General features: G+C 44.6%; 1 protein-coding gene across 1 annotated transcript in view; it reads right to left on the bottom strand.

Annotated features, from left to right (window-relative positions):
* Positions 1–23,739, bottom strand: part of PIK3AP1 (phosphoinositide-3-kinase adaptor protein 1) — a 190,138-nt gene extending 166,399 nt beyond the window's left edge. Inside the window, exon 1 of the mRNA XM_058671639.1 lies at positions 23,704–23,739. The gene's annotated coding sequence lies outside the window, so the exon portion shown is untranslated. The remainder of the gene's footprint in view (positions 1–23,703) is intronic.
* Positions 23,740–24,357: the final 618 nt, after the last annotated feature.

The following is a 24,357-nucleotide window of genomic DNA, read 5'->3' on the forward strand; positions in this document are numbered from 1 at the left end:
GAAATTCTGAAGAGGAATGCGATTATATCCAACTATGTACAGAATGCACTCACCTAGCAATGTTCTAGAAATCCAACTTAGGAGTCTATAGAGTTACAGAGATTGAGGAGAGATGGTGAGATCTTCCACCTGTTGGTTCATGCTCCAAATGTCTGCAAAGCCCGTGACTGGGCCACAATGAGCCAGGTAGAAGCTGAGGACCTGGACGTCAATCTGGGTCTCCATGTTGCTGCCACGGACCCAGGCATTCAGGCTGTATTCACTTGCCGTTGCAGGTTGATTAGCAAGGAGCTGGATCAGAAGTGGAGAGACCAGGACTCAACCTGGCACTCATTTGGGGTGCTGGTTTAACCCCACCCCCCCGTGCCACACACCACCCCTCAAGCAATCCTTATTTTACTTAATAATTGTCTTGTGCAAAAGTTCTGACTATCAATTCATAAATGGCCAATTGGGTCCCGGCACAGTAGCCTGCGGGCTAAAGTCCTCACCTTGCACATGCTGGGATCCCATATGGGTACCGATTCTAATCTTGGCAGTCCTTCTCATCCAGTTCCCTGCCTGTGGCCTGGGAAGGCAGTAGAGGATGGCCTAAAGTCTTGAGACCCTGCACCCATGTGGGACACCCGGAAGAAGTTCCTGGCTCCTGGCTTCAGATCAGTTTGGCTCTGGCCATTGCAGCCACTTAGGGAGTGAATCATCAGACAGAAAATCTACCTCTCTGTCTCTCCTCCTCTCTATATGTCTGCCTTTCTAATAAAAATAAATAAATCTTTAAAAAAAGTACAAAAAAGAAATGCTAATTGGAAAGTGCTTCCTTTAACCCAAAGATAAAAGAAATACTTCCATTACAGTACATTGTTATAAATATTGTATATTATTATTATTGCTAATATTGTATGAATTATAGGTATGCAGTACAGGGGAAATAGTATAAATAGAATTTGGTATTTTCTGAGATTTAAGCATATACCTAGGGTCCAGGAACAATTTTTTAGAAATATTTATTTATTTTTATTGGAAACTCAGATGTACAGAAAAGGAGATACAGAGAGAATGATGTTCTGTACACTGGTTCACTCCTCAAGTGGCTGCAACATCCAGAGCTAAGCCGATCCAAAGCCAGGAGCCAAGAGCTTCTTCCAGATCTCCAAGCCTTTGGGCCATCCTCGACTGCTTCCCCAGCCCACAAGCAGAGAGCTGGATGGGAAATGTAGCAGCCGGGACATGAGCCAGTGCATACACGGGATGCCTGTATGTGCAAGGCAAGGATTTAGCCACTAAGCCATCACGCCAGGGCCCCTGGGAACAAATCTTATGAGGATAACAGGGGACTAGTGAATTTTAAAATAATACAAGAAAAGAAATACTGTAAGATTGGATTTAGGATTCTAAGAAACCAGGCATGGGCAGCAGTTGGCCTTGGGGTTAAGATGCCTCTTGGGACACGTGTGTGCCACATCGGAGTGCCTGGGCTTGAGCACCAGCTTCACCCCCAATTCCCCCTGGAAGCAGCAGGGACAGCTTCAACACTTGGGTCCCTGCTGTCCAAGAAGCACCTGGCTCCTGTCTTTGATCTGGTCCAGCTCTAGCTGTTGGAGACACTTGAAGAGTGAACCAGTGGATGAGAGTTCTCTTTCTCTTTTTCTTTAATCTGCCTTTCAGATAAAGGAAAATGAATAGTTTTTGATAAATTAATCTTAAAAGTATCCTCAAATGTGTGAGGAATCACATTCTGTTCCTATCTAACCGCAGACTGACAAAAAAGGACTGGGAGTTCTGCGTGTCGGGGCAGGGAGAGGGATTTCACCTGGGCTTTATCATGGAGTTATAAGGATAGATTGCTTCATGGGAAATACCTGAGGTCATTATCTTTAAATCTTTCTGAAAACAGAAATCATGAGAACCAGCCTTGTGGTATAGCAAGTAACCTCACTGCCTGGGAAACACATTCCTTAATGACACTAGTTCAAGTCTGACTGCTCCACTTTCAATCCAATTCTCTGCTAATACCCTGGAAAAAGCAATGGAAGATGGGCCCTGCCACCCATACAGGAGACCTGAATGAAGCTCCTGATTCCCATCTTGAGCCTGGCTCAGTCTTGGTTGCGGCAGCCATTTGGAGAGCAAATTAGCAGATGGAAGATCTCTCTCTTTCTCTCCCTACCTCTCTAACTCTGACTTTCAATAAATAAATAAATATTTTGAAACAGAGGGAGAGAGAATGAATATAAGGCAACATAAGGCAGTCATTAAAAGCATACAGTTTTGAGATCCACCATTCATTTGCCAAGGGACTTGGGTCAATTTATTTAACCTCTGTGGCCACAGTTTGCTTATATGTGAGATGGAGATAATTTCAGGGGCCCACCTTAGCACAAAAATTAAGAGGTTTGTGCATATAAAACTGTAGTGAGTATACAGTCGTCACTAAACAAGCATTAACTACTGTGGTTATCACCATCGTTCTGGGCAGAGTTCCCATCTCCTGTCTGGAAAACATAATTCTGGCTGCCGCTCTTCTAGCAGGGAGCAGGAGAAAATAATTGACTGCACTGGAACAGCTGACTGTTCTCTTTGCTCTTTCCTTGTGGGTTTTTGCCCACATTTCCCTGTATTGTTGCCTAGTCGGACTGGGGAAAGAGCAGTGGCTAATGTTCCTATCCAACCCACCATTGCCAGAATGATTTGCCAAACTAACAAAACTCTCAGTAGTGAGAAGTTGAGTAGGTTAGATTACACAAAAATCTAAATTGCATAGCTGAAAAATATTGTAAGCAACCCATACAATCATCTTTAAAAAGCACTAAAAATCCAAGATAACCAGCCACATGTGAAAAGGAATTGTAATACATGTGGCCTGGAAATGAAGACCCACTCAGGGCTTAGGGCGTACAATGGCAAGGCAGCTAGCCAGTCTCCTTTCTGGCAGAGACTCAGGAACCTGCCAGGAGAATGAGGGAATTCACAGTAAAAACAATGGGTGGTTTCACCTGTGCTCTGACTGGAGTTTTTTTGACCAGCCAGAAGGAAGGTTTCTCATGTGACAGGACATGGGAGCATATTTGGTTTTCTCTGGCTGACCTTGAGGTGTAACTTAGACGGAGGAAGCAAAAAGCAAGGAAGCCATCAGTCCTTACTATCTGGGTGGGCTACTGGGACAGGGTGGCTGCAGAGGTTGTAGGACACAGCCCCATTGTCATATATGATCTGGTTTTTTTTATATTTATTGTATATATTAGAATGGTGGAGAGACAGAGAAGCATGATATTCCATCTGCCAGGTGACGCCCAGATGTCTACAGTCAATACTGGGCCAGGCCAAAGCCAGGAATCAGAAACTCCAACTGAGTTTCTCACATGGGTAGCAGGAACAGAAATGCTTAGGTCTCTGCCCTCCAAGTTCATTAGCTGAATCCAGAATTCAATCCCAACTCCAACATGGGATGTGGTTGTCCCATGCAGCAACTTACCCCACTGCACTACAACACCCATGCCACAACCTGTTTTATACTGAGCCAGAGTTATTATTCTGTGTAGCCTGTAATGTAAAGGAATGAAACAAATCTTGATGTCCCAAATAGTCAAAATACTATTGACTATTGAGTTGGAAGTAGCCAAATTAGTAGATTCAAATTATTAAAATATGACTCCACTATAAACATTTAAATAATTCAACCTCACAAGAAACTTAGAATAAGATAGATATTTGACAAAGATATCACATTTTAAAATTTTACATATACAAGCACATAATCAACAGTGAAAGATAATCTTCTGCAAAATGGAAGAAAATATTTGCAAACTGTAACTGATAAGGGATTATTATCCAACAAATGAAAACAACTCCTACAATTCAGAAACAAAAGAAACAGATTGAAATTGGGCCAGGTACTTCAATAGCCATTTCTCCTAGATAAACAAATGGCTGACACACATATGAAATTTTCCCAAATTAGAAAAATGCAAATCAATGACCCAATGAGGTATCACTTCCTACCCACTGAGATGGCAACTATCAACAAGCAGAAAATAGGGAGCAGGCTTCAGGCTGAGAGGCCACCGCCCATATCAGAGTGCCTGGAGTCTCATCCTGAGCTCCAGCCCCTGCCATGCAGACCTGGAGAGGCAGCAGTGATATCTCAGGAAATTCAGTAGCTATAACCAGTGTGGGAGACCTGGATTAGGTTCCAAGCTCTTTTCCTTTTTTTTTTTTTTTTTTTTTTTTACTTTTCAAAATACTAATTACATAGGTAACAGGAATTCACACCCATGTGGGCCTCCCATTAGGGTGGGGAGGGTTGAAGTATGGAGGAAGATAGGTGAGGAAGAGAATTTTGAGGATGTTGCTTGAGTTGTTGGATAGTTCTGACATGCCAGCAGTAGCTTTGCTGCACCGGGGTTGAGAAAATCTTTCCAAGGTCCACTGGCTGACCAAGTCCACTTTAGTGTCTCCACAGACCCAGGAACATGCTGCAAGGCTTGGCCAGGAAAATAAGCCCAACTTGTACTGCTTTTGATTCTCTGACAAGGAAACCGACATCCTCTGCTGCCCTAGATGATCTTGCTGTCATGTCCGCCATGTGCATCTGTACAGGCATCAGCAACAGAGGAGGCTCAGTCTCGACACATGCACTCCATGGTCAAACCACATTATTGTGATTTTTTCCTGTGGCTGGGATTTGAGTCTCTTCCCCACACTGGGGTCTCTAAGGTGTGATCAAATGACTGTTCCACATCCCTGGGTGCTGATGTAGTTTGTTAGCCAGGAATGGTGCTCTCCCCTAATGCCCCTGCAGACAAGGGAGAAAAGAAAAGAAAAAAATTGGAAACATTCGTCCCACTTACCTTCCTCCATACTTCAACCCTCCTCACCCTAATGGGAGGCCACATGGGTGTGAATTCCTGTCACCTATGTAATTAATGTTAAAAATAAATATTATATTTGAACTACAAAAGCAAACAAAACATAAGAGGACAGTGAGATACTAGGAGGCCAGGGCTTGGTGTGGTCAAGGGGAAAAATGGCTCTGAGTGCCAGAGTTGCCTCCTCACCTACTAGGCTCCATGTCCATGTCCCACAGCCACCCTTTCCTGAAGGGACAACCCTCCCTGTCAGACCCTGAGGATGTCTTGGACAAATGAACCAGGAAAGGGAAACAAAGTAGAGAGCAAAGATAAGAAGTAGGAAATCACATGCAGCCATACATTTCTTAAGTCTTGCCAGTCATGTTCATCCATGTCTAGACGTAATCTATTGGCAGACTCACGGGCACCATGAATTAATTTCACTGTGTACTTGTGATTTTATGCTCTTGTTTACATAGTGAAGATTTTTGATGACCTTTTCTCAGCAAGATTACAAGACAAAGCTTTTCTCTATCTTCACCCCCAACCCTTTTCATTATAAAGAAGGACCAGGTGTTCTTCTGGTATAGGATTTCTCAGAAGGATTTCTCAGACTTTAATGAGCCTAAGGATCATCTGGTGGACTCAAAAGAAAGATTTCCCTCTCTCAGCACAGATTCAGATCTTTTAAACGGTCCCAGGTGACCCTATTGTGCAGCTGTTTTTAAGGTGCTTTCACTTGTCTTGCTTGAAAGTGTGCTCAATTGCCTGCTCCCTAATCTCAAGCAGAGAGCGCAGTATGACCCAGTTCAGCCAATTATATATTCTGAACTTTGACTTTTGAGGGAGGCAGTCCAAAGTCTTGGGGTCAACTAGAAATCACTGATGAAACTGCAGTAAAACTCACATAGTCCAGAACTACAGGATCTTGTCACATGCTAAGCAACACTTTCCTGGGTGGGATAAAGCCCACTGATTTTGCTGAGCCTTAAAGATGCTTTTTAAAACCTTATCTGACAGTTGGATGTGAAACCTTGGATGCATCAATTATTGCAACTCCCTGGCACACAAAAATCTTTTTCCAAAAATGCAAAAACTACAGTCAGTTTAACACAATGGCCTAATGCTGTGGGGCAGGCCTCTGACTAGGCTTGTTCCATCTTTAGTCTTTACATGAGAAAGGATTAAATGAAGAGACATAAACATGAGCATGAAAGCAAGACTCACTTAAATTCCACACTCAAAGAATGAGTATGGGCAAACTCACAACAGAATGAGCTGCAGTTAATGAAGGTTGAGATTATCCTTTCACAGACCTGGAGGTAGAAGGGTGACTAACTGAATATTCATATAAGGGCCAGCCATTTCCATGCCCCTTTTTGTGAGATCTAAGAAGTGTCATGTCCTCAGGTACGTGATGTACACTGAGTTCAAGTGCATCATAGGAGTAATATGGCAATCCTGGTAATTTTATATCACCTGCAGGCACGCTGCATATTTCCAGTGAACGAAATACTGGCAGATGTGCCTGAAAGGAAGGGGCTAGAGTCATCAGTTCCTCTTTGCTCACTAGCTCCCTGCCTGTATCATTTAACCACACAAAGAGTGATTTCTTACACGTGAAAAGGAAGTCCTGGGTAGGGTTTTGCCTGGTGGTGAAGATCCTGTTTGGGATATCTGCATTCCATATCAGAGTACTCGGGCTCACGTCCCAGTTCTACTTCCAGTTCAGCTTTCCACTAACACATCCTAGGAAGAAGTAGCAGTAAAAGCTCAAGTGCTTGAATCCCTGCTACCCACATCGGAGAGTTTGGGGCTTCTGGTTTCAGTCTTGTCCAGTCCCAGCCATGTGGACATCTGGCAAGTGAACCAACTCTCTCTGCCTTGTTAATTACTTTTTTTTTTTTTTAATAAAGGATGTCCTAACCATCTACTTCATAGACTCTTTGAGGGCATCAAATGAGAATCCATGTGTGGAAGCCCTACAAAGAAATTCATTCAGACTGCTTGGGTGTCTATGCCCATGTGCTTTTTTGTATACACAAACTTTGTAAGTATGGTAGGATTTCAGATATTTGTAGAATGAATAGGATTTGAACTGATAGGGGGACATGATAATTTACCATGTAGGGAAAATGAGTGGATATACTGAAAAGTAGTTAATCTAAACCAAATCCAATTACAGGAGAAACATGAGAGGCCATAATGATGCCCATTACTTACTATAATTATTATTTACTGTTTTGAAGATTCTTTCCAATGCAGTATAGAAACATAAGCAAGGAATGTATATTAAAAAGGAAGAAACAAAGTTCATTATTTTAGATTATAGTGTTTCAGTACTAAAAAACTAAAAAGATTGAAAGTATTCAAATTAACAAGTGGATTTAGGAAAAGTAGGAAAAAAATCCCATATACAAAGAAGCAATACAATTTCTGTAACAGGCAGGAAAAGCCTGCAAAATTCTGTGTATCTGTAATTCTGAATGCACTTGCCCATCACCCCTAGTCAAGCACCTTGTCCAAGCTCATACTCCCCATTCTGTCTTCCTTTCTACTACCATCTCTGTCAGCCCACATTGATTGCTCCCTGAAGACAACCCCATGTGCTGCACACATTCATTTTTAATGAACAGTAATGAGAGACCATCTTTTGTCTTACAGGTTTTGTGCTAACATTCTAGGTGGAAAAATCTTCCCTGAGAAGGGAGCTTCACAAGGGCCCCTCATAAAAAATGTTATTGTTGCTTTTCTTGATGCTTATCTGCCCTCCTCCTTCTAGGGCTCACTTCCCTTCCGTCCTTCCAGTGAGCACGATGGTGAGACACACTAACCTGCAGACTTGGAGATAAGCCTGTCATAAATGCCAGTGTTTATACATTGAAGTAAGCGGCTCAGACGGAGGGAGACTTTACAGTCTCATAGCCTCTCTCAGCCGGAAGCCATCCCTGAAGTCATCAGTCTGGTCCACCAAGCCCTTCTGACGATGTGGTAGCCATCTCCTAACTGCTCCCTGCTCTCAGAAGGGAGACACCACCAGTACCTTACCCTCAAGTCTGGAGTGTTTTTCCTGTCTCGGGCCCTGCAGGGACTTGGGCCCTAAACTGAGGAATGTTGGAGGTGCTGGGCTGTAATGGGAGGGCTGAGTGATCATCCAGAATGAGGCAAGCAGAAATACCCCGTAGCGGTGTTAGCAGGGCTAACATGTGGGCCAAATTCAGCACTGGCAAAGGCACACTGAGGGGTCTCAGTAGGTGCTAGTGAGCATGACGCCTCCAGTTCTCAGCTCCTACTCAGCTGAACTGCTCTTTTCCTGCTCTACTCTGACAGATCAGCTAGAAGAACAGGTAAGGATGGATATTTTAGGCTTTGAGGGTTTGCCTCACCCAATCTCCATCCTCTGCAGGCCCAACCCAACTCCTGGCTCCAACACATGAGGTTTCCTAGGAAGTTGTAAGGTGCCAGTGGGCTTTGGCTACCTTACATGGATTAAGATCTTACTCATGTCAGGCACTTTAGTTTCAAAGTATAATTTAATCCTTCCATTGAACTATTAAAATGGAGCTATTAAAAAGGAAGCAAAAAAAAACAAAGAAAAATAAAAAGGAAAATAAAATAAAACAAAAAATTTAATAAAAATAAAACTTAAGAAAAATAAGTGGAAGCAGCATAATCAAACTAATGTCTGATGTCACTTTGCAAAATAAACATATTTTTAAAATAGTATTTTTGATGATGTTTATTTTACATAGTTGAAAAATATTTTCGAACTGGCCAACCACTTTATATTTACAGAAAAGATGTAAAGTTAGTACAGGGGGTTCCATATAGCCTTTTAACTAGTTTCCCCGTTGCTAATATTCTACATTAACATGGTTCATATGCAAAATGAAGAACCTAACATTGGTACACTAAACTCCAGACTCTCTGTCTCTACTTTTAAATTAGTATTAACAAAATTTCAGAAACATATTTCACTGTTTCTTTCCCACTAATGTCCTTTTTGTGTTTTAGTATTCAGCCAAGCACATCATATGATATTTAAGAACCCAAGCTCTTTTAATTATCATATAAATCTGCTTAAAAGGTCATTTCCAACTCTATTCTTAAACTCCCTTCTGAGACACTGCATCAAGCATAGGATAAGGGACCAACAAGCCAAGAAGTTGTGCTCTAAGAGCTACCTAACCACTTCCTTTTTTTAAAAGATGTGTGTGTGTGTGTGTGTGTGTGTATGTGTGCATATGTATATACACACACACATATACATATCCAGGAACCAGGAGCCTCTTCTGGGTCTCCTACGCAGGCCTTGGGCCGTCTTCGACTGCCTTTCCAGGCCACAAGCAGGGAGCTGGATGGGAAGCGGGGCTGTTGGGATTAGAACTGGGATCACAGTGCATGTAAGGTAAGGACTTCAGCCACTAAGCTACCACACTGGGCCCAACTTAACCACTTCTCAGCATTTCCTGAACTAGCATCTAACAGGGAAGGTGCTAAGGAGCTCTGCTATTAAAAAAAAGAGGGAAGGAGATTATAATAAAATGACTCAAGAAATACTAGATGCCAATTCCGTTCTTTTTATTTTCACGATTAATTTGTTTATATGGAAGGCAAACTTATGGAGGAGAGACAGAGATCTTCCGTTTGCTAGTTCACTCCCCAAATCATCATCATGGCCAGAGCTGAGCTGATCCCAAGCCAGGAGCCAGATTCTTCCCGGTCTCCCATATGGGTGGAGGGTCCCAAAGGCTTGGTTCATCTTCTGTTGCTTTCCCAGACCATGAGCAAAGAGCTGGATCAGAAATGGAGCAAATGGGACATGAGCGGCATCCATATGGGATGCTGGTGCACAGGGTAGAGGATTAGCCTATTGAGCCAGGGCACCTTGGGATCAGGATGGATTCCAGTTTGGGGATTTTATTTTTTTAAAAAGATTTATTTATTTTTATTGCAAGTCAGATATACAGAGAAGAGGAGAGATAGAGAGGAAGATCTTCCATCTGATGATTCAACCCCTAGTGACCACAATGGCTGGGGCTGTGCTGATCTGGAGCCAGGAGCCAGGAACTTCTTTCAGGTCTCCCACATGGGTGCAGGGTCTCAAAGCATTGGGCCATCCTTGACTGCTTTCCCAGGCCACAAGCAGGGAGCTGGATGGGAATTGGGTATGCCGGAATTAGAACTGGCGCCCATATGGGATCCCGGAGCATTCAAGGCGAGGACTTTAGCCACTAGGCCACACCAGGCCCAAGTTTGGGGATTTTAAAGAGATTCCCACACTAAGTTCAGATGGCTCCTTGTCTTTCTCTATTCTGGAGGATAATCTGGATATGATTCTTTATCAAACTAAACAGGAACAAAATGTTTTTGATCTCACTTATCATTTATACTTACATCATTGCATCTCCCACCCATAGACTAGGTATCTGTACTTTGTACAGTTCTTCCTAAAGTCACGCTACTTTTAAATTTAATTGTGTTTGAGTAGGCAGATGTGGCAAGAGGGATGCCCATAGTTAATCAGTAATAGAGAGCAGTAGATAAAGCAGGTGGTTCCAGCTGGGTTGGGCACCATTTGGCCCTCCCCTCTCCTTGAAGTGGCCCTGAAACATGAATACTCAGTGCACTTGTTGCCTCTTGCTGGCTTTCATCCCAAGAGCCTAGAACATGGATATCACTCACTCCTTCTCCCTTTGTCCGGCTTCTTGCTGAGTTGAGTAGGTTTGACAATAAAACATCCACTACTCCTAGCTAGTATCCAACATTTGGACCAGTTACTCAATTCTTTCCTTGGAATATTACACACCTGTAACAAGCCCAGCCACACTAGTTCAAATGAGTAATAATAGATAATATTTACAGATTTCTTGTTCATGTGTTAGGCATTCTTTGTACATTATCTCCTAGGGCAACCCTGTGAAGCGGTCTTTTTTTCTCCCCATTTTAGATTCACTAAACCAGGGATCAAATAATTTGAATAATATTTTGATTTTACATAATTAACCAATGATAGATCAGATATTTGAACCCAGGAATACAAAATTAACACCAAGGCAGATATGTATAATCCTACTCCATAGTTTTGGTTCTCAGAAACCTCATGCATAATAGTGCTACTTTGATATCATGGTGCACTGGGTATGTTTTTATCTTCTGTCTTTCCTTACATCATATCCTTCTCCTATCTAGTAATTTTTATTGATTTTTATACATTGAATGCCGTATTATAGAGCAGAATTTTGTCTTCCTGGCATGAAATTAATTTAACTTAAAATACCTATATCATGTCATAGGCTTATTTTTGGATTTTTAAATAGCTGGGTTAGAATTTTCTTATTTTAGGGCCCGGCGGCAATGCCCAGCGGCTAAAGTCCTCGCCTTCAACGGCCCGGGATCCCATATGGGTGCCGGTTCTAATCCCAGCAGCTCCACTTCCCAACCAGCTCCCTGCTTGTGGCCTGGGAAAGCAATTGAGGACGGCCCAATGCATTGGGACCCTGCACCCGTGTGGGAGACCCAGAAGAGGTTACAGGTTCTGGTTTCACATTGGCGCAGCACCGGTCATTGCGGCTCACTTGGGGAGTGAATCAGTGGATGGAAGATCTTCCTCTCTGTCTCTCCTCCTCTCTGTATATCTGACTTTGTAATAAAATAAATAAATCTTAAGAAAAAAAAAGAATTTTCTTATTTTACAATTAAAACAGCCTTATCCAAAAATAGTAAAGGGAAGGCCCAGCATAGTACTCTAGCCGCTAAAGTCCTCGCCTTGCACATGTCGGGATCCCATATGGGCGCCGGTTCTAATCCCAGCAGCTCCACTTTCCATCCAGCTCCCTGCTTGTGGCCTGGGAAAGCAGTCGAGGGCGGCCCAATGCATTGGGACCCTGCACCCGTGTGGGAGACCCAGAAGAGGTTACAGGTTCTGGTTTCAGATTGGCGCAGCACTGGGAGTTGCGGCTCACATGGGGAGTGAATCAAAGGACGGAAGATCTTCCTCTCTGTCTCTCCTCCTCTCTGTATATCTGACTTTGTCATAAAATAAATAAATCTTGAAAAAAAAAGAATTTTCTTATTTTACAATTAAAACAGCCTTATTCAAAAATAGTAAGGGGAGGGCCCGGCGGCGTGGCCTAGCGGCTAAAGTCCTCACCTTCAACGCCCCGGGATCCCATATGGGTGCTGGTTCTAATCCAGGCAGCTCCACTTCCCATCCAGCTCCCTGCTTGTGGCCTGGGAAAGCAGTTGAGGACGGCCCAATGCATTGGGACACTGCACCTGCGTGGGAGACCCGGAAGAGGTTCCTGGTTCCCGGCTTTGGATCGGCGCTCACCGGCCTTTGCGGCTCACTTGGGGAGTGAAACATTGGATGGAAGATCTTCCTCTGTCTCTCCTCCTCTCTGTATATCCGGCTTTCCAATAATAATAAAATCTTAAAAAAAAAAAAATAGTATGGGGAGGGCCCAGCATAGTAGCCTAGCCGCTAAAGTCCTCGCCTTGCACATGTTGGGATCCCATATGGGTGCCGGTTCTAATCCCGGCATACCCAGTTCCCATCTAGCTCCCTGCTTGTGCCCTGGGAAGGCAGTAGAGGATGGCCCAAAGCCTTGGGACCTGCACCCGCGAGGGAGACCCAGAAGAGGTTCCAAGTTCCTGGCTTCAGATCGGTGCAGCTCCAGCCGTTGTAGCCATTTGGGAAGTAAACCATCAAATGGAAGATCTTCCTCTCTGTCTCTACTCCTCTCTGTATATCTGACTTTCAAAAATAAATAAATCTCTTTTAAAAAAAATAGTAAGGGGAGGGGCCCGGTGGCGTGGCCTAGCGGCTAAAGTCCTCACCTTAAATGCGCCGGGATCCCATATGGACGCCGGTTCTAATCCCGGCAGCTCCACTTCCCATCCAGTTCCCTGCTTGTGGCCTGGGAAAGCAGTCAAGGACGGCCCAAGGCCTTGGGACCCTCCACCCATGTGGGAGACTCGGAAGAGGTTTCTGGTACCCATCTTCGGATCGGCATAGCACCGGCCGTTGCACTCACTTGGGGAGTGATTCATCGGATAGAAGATCTTTCTGTCTCTCCTCCTCTCTGTATATCTGACTTTGTAATAAAATCAATAAATCTTTTAAAAAAAATTGTAAGGGGAGTATATGCAGAAGGTTAGGGGACAAGGTGAAATCCCTATGCTTTTAAATGTATATCATGAAAAATGTAAAATAGCATTTATGAAAATGAAAAGAATAATATAAAATTTTAAAACTCAGCCTTATTAATAATGAGTTTGGGGATAGCCTGTGTGTAAAACATCAGTCTCCCTAAGACAGAAGCCAAAACTCAAACAGTTCCCATCACTCTGGTGACTCCAAGAAGCTCTGTTCTCTTAGAACCCACTGGGAGCTGTTCTAGCCAGGCTGGCCAAGCCAGTTGCACGTGCAGTGCATATTAGAGTGCCACCAAAGCCTAAAAGAAACCTTATGCATATTTCTTTTTTAAAAATATTTTATTTTTTAAATATTTATTTTCATTGGAAATTCAGATTTATGGAAAGGAGAGACAGAGAGAAAAATCTTCCATCTGCTGGTTCACTCTCCTAGTAACTGCAATAGTTGTAGTTGAGTAGATGCAAAGCCAGGTGTCAGGAGCTTCTTCCTGGTTGCCCATGTGAGTGCAGGGTCCCTAGGCTTTGTGCCGTCCTCCACCTCCTTCCCAGGCCACAAGCAGGAAGCTGGATGGGAAATAAAGCAGCCTGGATACGAACGAGCACCCATTTGGGATCCTGGCACTTGCCAGGTGAGGACTTTATCCACTAGGTACCACACCAGGCCCATGCATATTTCTTGAGCCCTTTTCTGTGCAAATCTCTCTCTAGCCTCCACATCACACTCCACAGCAAGTTGGATCTGATTTGTCTCCTCAGTTTAGCAGCCTCTTCATGCTCCTCTGGGCAGGATTGGGAAAGTGTGTCCTGTACCATAGCTGGGGGGAGGGTTGTGTTGAATGTGAGGCTCACATCATATATTTCCATTTGGCTAGGGATCACAGCTAAGTATGACCTGTTGTTAAATGCCTAAAAACAGTTAATTTGTATATTTTGCCAATGTTATAATTGTTAGCGGTGGGAGAACAAGTCTAATACCCACTACTTCCACCATATCTGGAAAGCCTAGAATTCTATTTTGTAAGTCGGATAATTTCTGAATTTTAACTGGAACTTTAGTCCAAATAAATTATGATTATTGATGTATATGAACCATCATCATCTAACTTTTTGCTATGCATAGCTTTGCAAATTTTATTATTTATTTTCAAATATTTGAAAGACAGAGAGACAGACTTTCCATTTTCTGATTTACTCCCCAAATGTCTACAACAGCCAAGGCTGGGTCAGGCCAAAGCTAGGAATCTGGAACTCTAGTTCTCTCACATATGACAGTGATACAAGCATTTGACCTATCAGCTGCAGCTTCACCGGGTCCGCATGAGCACCAAGCTGGATTGGAACAGAGGAGCCAGGATTGGACTCAAGCAAACTGATCACGGATACAGCTGTCCCACACAGCATCTTCACTGTGGTTCACATAGTTGAGTGGGATGTATGTCCATGAGGGCCACTGATCAGGTTGGGGAGGATCAAGGCATGGAGGGACAGTGAGACAAATCTTTCCAATTTTTTTCTTTATCTCCTGTATCTACTGGAAGGAGAGGTGGCCATTCCTTGTGTGCCCAAATGACATCAGCAGCTGGGGATGTGGGAGAGTCATTTGATGTTGGCTTAGAGACCCCAGTATAGGGAATAATATTCCAAAGATGTACCTGAGTGGTTGTGATAGTTCAGAGACATTGTTGGTTTCATTACTCCAAGGTTGAGAAAATCTTTTCAAGGTCTATTGACTGATCAAGTCTACCTTAGTATATCCACAGGTCCAGCAACACTGCAAAGCTGCCCAGGAGAATAGACACAACCTGTTCTGCTTTCCATCCTCTGATGAGGCACTTGATGTCCTCTTCAAGCCTAGATGAGCTGGCACCTGGGCATGCTGTCCACTGCACAAGCATCAGAAACTGAGGAGACCCAATTCTGATACAAGCACTCCAAGGTTAAAGTACATATATTGTGGGCCCAGTGTTGTAGTATACTGTGGTTTAAGTCCTCACCTTGCATGCGCCGTAACCCCATATGAGCGCCAGTTCTAATCCTGGCAGCTCCACTTCCCATCCAGCTCCCTGCTTGTGGCCAGGGAAAAGCAGTCGAGGATGGCCCAAAGTCTTGGGACCCTGCACCCGCGTGGGAGACTCCGAAGAGCTCCTGGTTCCTGGCTTCGAATTGGCTCAGCTCCAGCCATTGCGGTCACTTGGGGAGTGAACCATTGGACGGCAGATCTTCCTCTCTGTCTCTCCTTCTCTTTGTATATCTGCCTTTCCAATAAATAAAACTTTATATTAAAAAAGGTACATATATTGTGATTTTCCCTTGTGGCTGAAATTTGAGTCTACTGGTCTAGTTGGTGAGCTCTCAAGATGCCTCATCTGGGGTGACCCCAGACCTGACTCTTATGTGCACCAGCTAGTACAGGGTCAGGTTTGTTCCATCCTCTGCACCAGCTAACACACGTACTGATGGATGCAACTACCTGGTCAGTACCTCCCCCAGTTCCATCTCTCATTTGAACAGATGGGTGTTGCAGCCTAGCCCACCCAGCCCAACCCAGACCTCATGTACACCAGTGGGAACTGTAGACCACTAGGCTGGCATGTCAGCCCCAGTTCCTGTGTATACCAACATGTGCAGCAGTCTACTCTGACCTGTCTCACATCCCATCTGCCTCTTAACACACTCGTGGGTGATGCAGACCTAGCATACACATGTGCTGATGGGTGCTGCCACCTTGCACAGCCTGGCCCACTCCCAGATCTGGCTCTCATGCTCACCAGTGGGAGTTGCAGCCCAGCAAGTGGGTGCCCACAGTTCCCTTAGTATGCCCACTCTCAACCCCAGATGTTGTGCTTGCTAGTGGGTTCTGTGGTCCAGCCTGACATGACTTACACACAGTCCTGACACTTGCCAGCAAGATGCTGCAGCAAAACCCAGCTGGCCCACACTTATTCTGGCTCTTGCATGTGCCAGCGGATTCAATGGCCTAGCCTAGCCTGACCCTCCCCCAAACCTAGCTCACATGCAGGCCAACAGGTGTTACAGCCATGCTCAGCAGTCTACCCTCAATCTCAGCTCTCATGTTCACAAAATGAGAGCAATAAATCTAACAGGGATTCTCTGAAGTTCCCATACCAGGCTTAACTTCTGCCCTGGGTCTTGTGTGTGCCAGTGTGTACTACAAACTGCAAAATGGCCCAGCCCGTTCCAGCTCCTGGCTTATGTTAGAGAGTAATGTGGCCCAACCAGTCTCCAGTCCCAGCCCACATGTGAACTGGCAGGTGTTGTGGCCCAACCTGGCCTGGAATGCACCAAGTCTTGGCTCTTGCACCTGCCAGCAGGTGCTATGAACTGGCCTACAGACCAGGCCCATATGTATGTGGATGGATACTGCAGCCTGGCCTGGCCTGGGCTGCTCCCAGCCTTGGCTCATGCACTCACCAGCAGGAGCTGCAGCCTAGAAAGAGTTCTCCAAGTTGCCCTTTCAGACCAGCTCCCAGGCCTGGATGCTTTGCCCAGCCTGCCATGTATGCCTGGCATTCACTGACATGTACTGCAGCCTTGCCCAATCAGCCTGCACCCATTTCAGCCCTCACCAGTGGATGTTATAGCCCAACCCCGCCTGATCCATCACCAGACCCAGCTCTTATGCGGACTGGCAGATGCCGCAACCTAGCCCAGCCCATCCCACATCCACACAGTGCTAGCAGTTTTTGAGGCTTGGCTTAGCTTGGCTTGCCTTCCAAGATGTTGTTGTCCTACAGCAATGGACTTGGTGCACAGAGTCAATAATAACACACGTGGACCCTGACTGATGGTCCAAAGCCAGAGTTGATCAATGGTATCAGACTTTATACATTGAGGGTCATATGGGATAAGGGAGGAGGTATTGAGCTTATCAACAAAACCCAAAAACTTTTGTTTGGAACTCCTTTTGTTGTGTATATCTCACCAAGTGTTCTCATTCACATGCTATCCACTCAGCTGTTCTCATACAAATGACATCCATTTAGCTCTATGAATGGTATACACTGTTGTTCTCTTACAAATGATGTCCAATCAGTCACACAAATGGCATCCATCCAATTGTCATACAAATTGTTATCCAATCAATTGTAATCCTGTGCTCACTGACCTTCTAGGTCAATGTCCTTCTACACCCAGACACAGTTCACACACATGCTAAGGTGTGTTGCAGCCATGTTCAGTCCAGCCTGCTTCCAGCTTTCAACTCACCAATGGGAACCACAGCCTAGCAGAGGAGTCCTGTTAGTTCTCTCACCAGGCCTGTTATCAGCTTGCATCTTGTACCTGCTAGTGGTGCTATGATCCAGCCTGGCATGGCCCACTGCCTAGCTCGGCTGTTACCACCGGGGCTCTCACAGAAACCAGTAGGTACTGCAGACCCACAGGGGTGAGCCCACATATCCCCTACAGAGACTGTCTCCAGATTCAGTTCTCTCAAGTGCTGGTTCCAGTTGTTGTTGCAGCCCAGATTTCTATGGCCCATCCCTACTCTGACACTCACTGGTGGATACTGTGGCTCAGCTGGGCAAAGGTAGGCTCCAAGCCCTAGCTTTCACTGTCTGGTGGCAGGCAATGTCACCTAGTCCAGCCCATGTCTCCTAAATGGGCAGCTGCACTGCTCTAATGCTGTCATGCCCTCCAGTTTTCCTTCTCTAAGCCACCTGGTCTCAACCCCCTTGTTTACCTGTGAATGTAGTGGCCTAGACCGTGGAAGCCTCCAGAAGTCATTCCATACCTGTAAAGTACTCCCTTGGCAGCCCTCCATTCCCACATATCCACAAAACCCTTCCCTGCATGGGCTCTGGAATCTGCTTCTGGCAGAGCCTGCTGGCTACCTCACACATATCTTGAAACAAACAAACAAACAAACAAACAAACAAACAAAAGAACAGGCAAGTATACTGAATAGTTAATACAAATTTGGCATTTGCCTGGCCCAGGATGCCTGCCAGCTATTGGCTGCTTTTCTGCCAGCAGTTTAACAATCTAGGCAGTTCCTTATAGCTGGGGTCATATTAGTTCTTCAAACATTTCTTTTTCTCTATTTATATTCACCAGTGAATTTCCCAGAAATCCATAGATTAGCTCTATTCTATTTTTCAGGTCTCTTCAATCCCACTTTCATAATTTTTATCCCCCGGTTTTCCTCATTACATTACAGGTAATTTATTCAGATTCTGTTTCCATAATACAAATTGGAAGTTTTAAACTTTTTGCTTCAGCCAACAGGACTACCATTTTGGGACCAGATTATCTTTTTTTTTTTTCAAAAGATGTATTTATTTTATTGGAAAAGCAAATGTACAGAGAGGAGGAGAAACAGAGAGGAAGAACTTCCATCCGATGGTTCACTCCCCTAGTGGCTGCAACGGCCGGTGCTGCACCGATCCAAAGCCAGGAACCAGGAGCTTCTTCTGGGTCTCCCACATGGGTGCAGGGTCCCAAGGCTTTGGGCCATCCTTGACTGCTTTTCCAGGCCACAAGCAGGGAGCTGGATGGGAAGTGGAACTGCCGGGATTAGAACCGGCGCCCATATGGGATTCCGGTGCATTCAAGGCGAGGACCTTAACCATTAATGCTATTGCTATCTTGCCACAGATTATCTTTTTCAAATACTTTTCCTTATCTAGGCCTCTCAGATTGAAGAGTATATCTGGAAATAGCCCAAGATTTGAAGTCTGATCAACTGAGGCCTTTAGAGTTTTTTACCTCTACCCTTAGAGCATTACAATTTGCAGGCCTCTTACTATTCATTCTGTTATCCTGTTTTCAGCTTACTTTCTGTGAGTGACCACTTAAAGATTTTCTTTATTAATCTCAATTTCCACAAAGCATTAAAGAATCTCTTCTGGGTTTGGCTTATCACTTAGGATACTAGTTAAGATGCCCATCAGAGGTGCCAGCATTGTGCTCTAAGAGGTTAAGCCACCACTTGCAATGCTAGCATACAATTTTGATGGGTACCACCAGTTTGGTGGGGGTCAGTTCAAGTCCTAGCTGTTCCACCTTCCAGTCAACTCCCAGATAAAGTACCCAGGAAAGCATTAGAGGATGGCCCAAGTGCTTGGGTTCCTGAATCCATGTGAAAGAGCTAAAAGATCTCTTCAGATTGGCTTAGCTCCACCCATTGTGGTCAACTGGGAGTGAACCAGTGAATCAAAGATTTTTCAGTCTCTCCTTCTCTCCATAGATCTGCCTTTCAAAAAGAGACAGACATCTCTTATTGGGTGTGGTTGATAACTTCTTTCCTTTCTCATGATAAGCTAAGAACTCAGAAGAGTGGAATGGCATTTTGTCTACTAAAAATACCTTCAGTAGAAGTATGCATTTGTACACTTTTAAAGACTTCCTCTTTTCTCATTCCTACAGTGAAGTAATCCTGACTACCTATTAGCCTATCTATCACAGTTACAAATTCTGGATCAGCTTCCCAGCCTAGCTGCCTACTATTGCAACCTGAAAGGCAGCAAATGATGGCTAAAGTACTTGGATTCCTGCCACCTGCATGAAACACTGATTTGACTTCTGAGTTTCTGGCTTCTGTCTCATCCACCCCAGCTATTACAGGCATTTGAGGAGTGTATAAATAAGTGGGAAATCTCTATTTCTCTGCTTTTCAAAAAAAAATGAAATTTTAAAATGATTCTTGCACACTTCAGTGAATAACTGTAAAGAAGGTAAACCACAGGCCCAGAGTGGTGGCCTAGCAGCTAAAGTCCTTGCCTTGCAACTAACTGGGATCTCATTTGTGGGTTTTTTTTTTAACTTTTTCCATTTTTTTATTATATATTTTTTTGACAGTCTTTACATAGTTAATTGGGGCCCAAAGTTCAAGGGCAATAGGAAAGTGGGTAAGACCATTATTTCCACATTGTTTCCTTCATGTATCTGAGGTAAAGGGGGATATTAAGGGAGAAGCCCCTCCCAGTCTCCCACCCACCCTAGGTCCCTGATGTGGGGCATGCTCCGAGATTCCTGCTCAAGTGGTTTTGATAGTTCAGCAGTTATGAATTGCTGCCAATCTCGCCATTCCAAGCACGATGAAGTCCTGTAGAATCCACTGATTGACATAGTCCATCATAGAGTCTCCGTTTGCCCAGTTTTTCACTGCCAACATATAGCTGAGGTGGTTGATTGACTTGTTCTGTCCTCTGTCTTTTCTTGGTTAGGGTTCTGAGTCCAGCAGTTCGACTGGGGAGATCCCCAAAGAATCTTTGTCTGAGGTGTTCCCAGACCAGATTCTTGCATGTTCTAGCAAGTACAGGGCCTGGCACAGTCCATCACCCAAATCAGCTGGTGGTTGCAATTGCTGGGTCGGTTCTGTTTCCTGCCCTGACTTTCACTGGAACCAATAGGTGTTACAGTCCAGCCTGGTTCTGCCCAGCACATACTCGGCCCTCACATAAACCAGTGGGAGCTGCAACCTAGTTGGAGCGAGCTACAATAACCCCCACAAGCCTGCCCACTACCCTGGTTTGCCAGTATGTACAGCAGATTAGTCCAGTCTGTCCCACATCCCATTTGGCTCTCATAAATGTCAATGGGTATTAAAGCTTAGTTCCATCTAACCAGCTCAGCTATCCATCCCTCACGGATGTTGTTGGGTGCCTCTCTGTCTATCCACCCCAGCCCCTGTCCTAGTTTTCATGCCCTCCCGTGGGAGTAGTAACCCAAGAGGGAGGAGCCCACTATTTCCCTCCCAGGCCATTCCCACACTCAGATTATGCACTCTCCAGGTGATTCTGTGGTTTGACTAGACAGAATTAGCCCCTAGTGCCAGCATTTGCCAGCTGATGCTGTGGCTAAGCCTAAACAACCCTCACCCACTCTAATTTTGTTTGGACCAGTAAGAACAATCAGCCCAGCATGGCTTTTCCCTGATCTAGTCCACATGAGGCCCACAGGTGTTGTAGCCCTGCTTGGTCTGGTCTGCACCCATCCCAGCTCATGCTCTCCAATGGGAATAGCTGTCCAACAATGGGCACGTGTTCTAATCTTAGCAGCTCCACTTCCTGTCCACAAGCTTGCTGCTTGTGGCCTGGGAAAGCAGTCGAGGATGTCCCAACGTCTTTGGACCCTGCATCCATATGGGAGACCCAGAAGAGGTTCCTGGCTCCTGGCTTTGCATTGGCCCAGCTCCAGCCATTGTGGTTACCAGGGAAGTGAATCATCTGATGGGAGATCTTTCTTCTCTGTCTTTCCTCCTCTCTGTATATCTGACTTTCCAATAAAAATAAATAAATAAATAAATAAATAAGTAAATAAATAAATAAATAAATTTGCTTAAACAGATCTGCAAGGAGAGAGGGGAATTAAATAGGCAAGAACTGAAGGCTTTAGAGGGTATTCTGGTGACACTGAGAATCTACAGATGTATTTGCCTTGGAGACACACTGATTGAGGAGGCTAAGGATCCAGGGTTTGCTCCAGAGCACAAAGTTCCAAGACAGAGAACAGTTAAATGGGCAGAGATCTTGGTATGTGGAGCCTGCATGAGGAAGTATTCTAGGGGCCAAATGGAGGTATCTACTAGCTCTCTCAGCCTTTGAGGAATGTGGTAACTTTTGAAGTTTTCTGAGGTAGCAGACCAAAAATCTTGTACAAGCGAAACATACACTGCAGAAAAGCTTCATAAAAAAGAAAAATCCTAGGGACCAGCGCGATAGCCTAGCACCTAAAGTCCTCGCCTTGAATGCACTGGAATCCCATATGGGCGCCGGTTCTAATCCCGGCAGCTCCACTTCCCATCCAGCTCCCTGCTTGTGGCCTGGGAAAGCAGTCAAGGATGGCCCAAAGCCTTGGGACCCTGCACCCATGTGGGAGACCTGGAGGAGGCTCCTGGCTCCTGGCTGCAGATTTGCACAGTACCGGCCATTGCGGTCACTAGGGGAGTTAATCATCGGACGGAAGATCTTCCTCTCTGTTTCTCCTCCTCTCTGTATTTCTGCCTTTCCAATAAAAATAAATCAATCTTAAAAAAAAAAAATCCTGTTTCTCAAAAGCCCTAAAGAGTCATTTCCTAAGAACAGAACAAATCAGGCAGGTTTTGTGTAGCTCATTCCCATTATATCCATATTTGGTCAGTCCTATACTGAGATGAGACCATTAGCCTCTTCCTCTGTGAGTTCAACAGATTAAAGGGTGAATTCCCAATGACAAAAGCATTAAACAAAAATGACAGGAGGCCATGTCTGCCTTGAGCTTCAACAGATCAGACTTAAAATCAAAAGGAAGTCATCCAGGCTAAAATTTCATGTCACTAAACTGGAACTCAACTATTTATCTAATCTCCTAAAAAGCAAAGCAAAACAGGAGAAATAAAAGCTAACTTTCCCAAACTGGACAATCTCAATTTTAATGCCAATGAGGTTCCCTCTGCCTTATTCCTTACACAGAAAAGATAACCTGAAATAAGATGTCAGTCAGTCAGTTGTTTTTCTATTGCTCTGCCTTCCTTCCCTGACTTACAAAGAAAGTAACTTTGAAATAATCAATTTGCTTTTTAGTCTCTTTCTGCTTTTTGCAGCTCTTCTCTGTTTAAATAACTAACCCCATATTACCAGCCCATTGGATCTTACTTCATTTTATGGAGTTGTTTGCTTTAGAACTGAAAATGAAACAAAGCGTAATCTTTAAAATTGTTATAATTCTGTTTTTATCTTTTTGAAGATTTATTTATTTGAAAGCCAGAGTGACAACGAGGAGAAAAAGAGTTCTTTCATCTGCTGGTTCACTCCCCAAATGTCCATAACTGCCAGAGTTGGGCCAGTCAGAAGCTAGGAGCCTGAAATCCCATCTGGGTCTCCCACTTGTGTGGCAAGAAATCAAGTTAAGTGGATCATGATCTGTTGACTACCAGGTGCACAGCAAGAAGCTGGACTGGAAGTGTTCCACGGTGTGAGCTATCTCAGGCCAGACATGTCTAAGGTTTATTAACGAGTGTTTATTAACCAAGCTTGGTGATAACAGGGCCCACTAGAAATAGCAAATCACAAGTCCATGTGGCAATCCAATCAGTCATAATCGCAAGAGGAACAAATGGTCATACAAGTCCATACACTAAGCTAAAGATCTATGTCCCAGATTCCCCAATAGAATCTATCCTAAGAGACATGCAAAGAATAACCTGGACACACTAACAAAGCTACAGACATTCACCCCTCCTTGGTCCCCCGCCCTCATTCCACCACTGCTAGGCCTCACCTCTCCTGGAACTCCCGAAAGCACACAAACCAGAAATACAAAGCATCTTAACATTGCTATGTTCATTGTCCCACGCAAGCAGTAAACTGAGGGTGAGGAATATAGACACACAGCGACCATGCTCAGGGGATACCTGTCCTCAGAGGTACTGGGGAGGCCAAGAGTTGGAGTGCTAGAGCAATGGGAGAACATGACCAAGAGTGTGAATCCTTCCTTATCACGAGCCTTTATGTGGGCCTGTGAGGGGAGTGGTTACACAACAATGCAAGAATGCCCCCTCTTAGATGACAGGTGAGAGTCACAGGTGGGCAGGAGAGAACACCTTGGTGGTGGGGCGAAGTGGCTTCCACACTCCTGCCCCTGAACTAGCTGACTCCTTCACTACAGGAAGGACAACAAATGTCGCTCAAATGAAGCACATAGATATGAGATTACAGGTACCCAAGAGGTGGCTTAACCCCTCATCCACAACACTTACCCCTAATTTTGTCTTCTGACAGCTGATCCAGTGCATTCACAGTCCTTTAGTCATGATCTGTAACACAGGACTGACAGTATCTGGGCTGAGAACGCTGAGACTAAAAGGCAGATTCACAAATCCACAATTATCATCAGAGTCTTCCTTGAGACTTAAATTGACAAAACGGGCAAGGATACAGCAGAACAAAAACACTACTAACTGAATTTATTTCATATAACAACAGCAGAACAAATTTGTCTCAGGAACACATGCAACATTTCCCCAAGACAGATGGTATTCTGGGTCATAAAATGTTCATAAATTGAACAGGATTAAAACTATACATATGTTCTCTGACTAAAACGGGATTAAGTCAGAAATGAGAAACAGGGCCCAGTGCAGTAGCCTAGCGGCTAAAATCCTCACCTTGCATGTGCTGGGATCCCACATGGTCGCTGGTTCTAATCCCGGCAGCCCTGCTTCTCAATCTAGCTCCCTGCTAGATGGCCCAAGGCCTTGGGACCCTGCACCCATGTGGGAGACCTGGAAGAGGCTTCTGGTTCCTGGCTTCAGATTGGCTCAGCTCTAGCTGTTGCGGCTGCTTGGGGCATGAATGACTAGACAGAAGATCTTCCTCTCTGTCTCTCTTCCTCTCTGTGTATCTGATTTACC

The sequence above is a fragment of the Ochotona princeps genome, chromosome 13 (genome assembly GCF_030435755.1).
Source record: "Ochotona princeps isolate mOchPri1 chromosome 13, mOchPri1.hap1, whole genome shotgun sequence".
NCBI lineage: Eukaryota > Metazoa > Chordata > Mammalia > Lagomorpha > Ochotonidae > Ochotona > Ochotona princeps.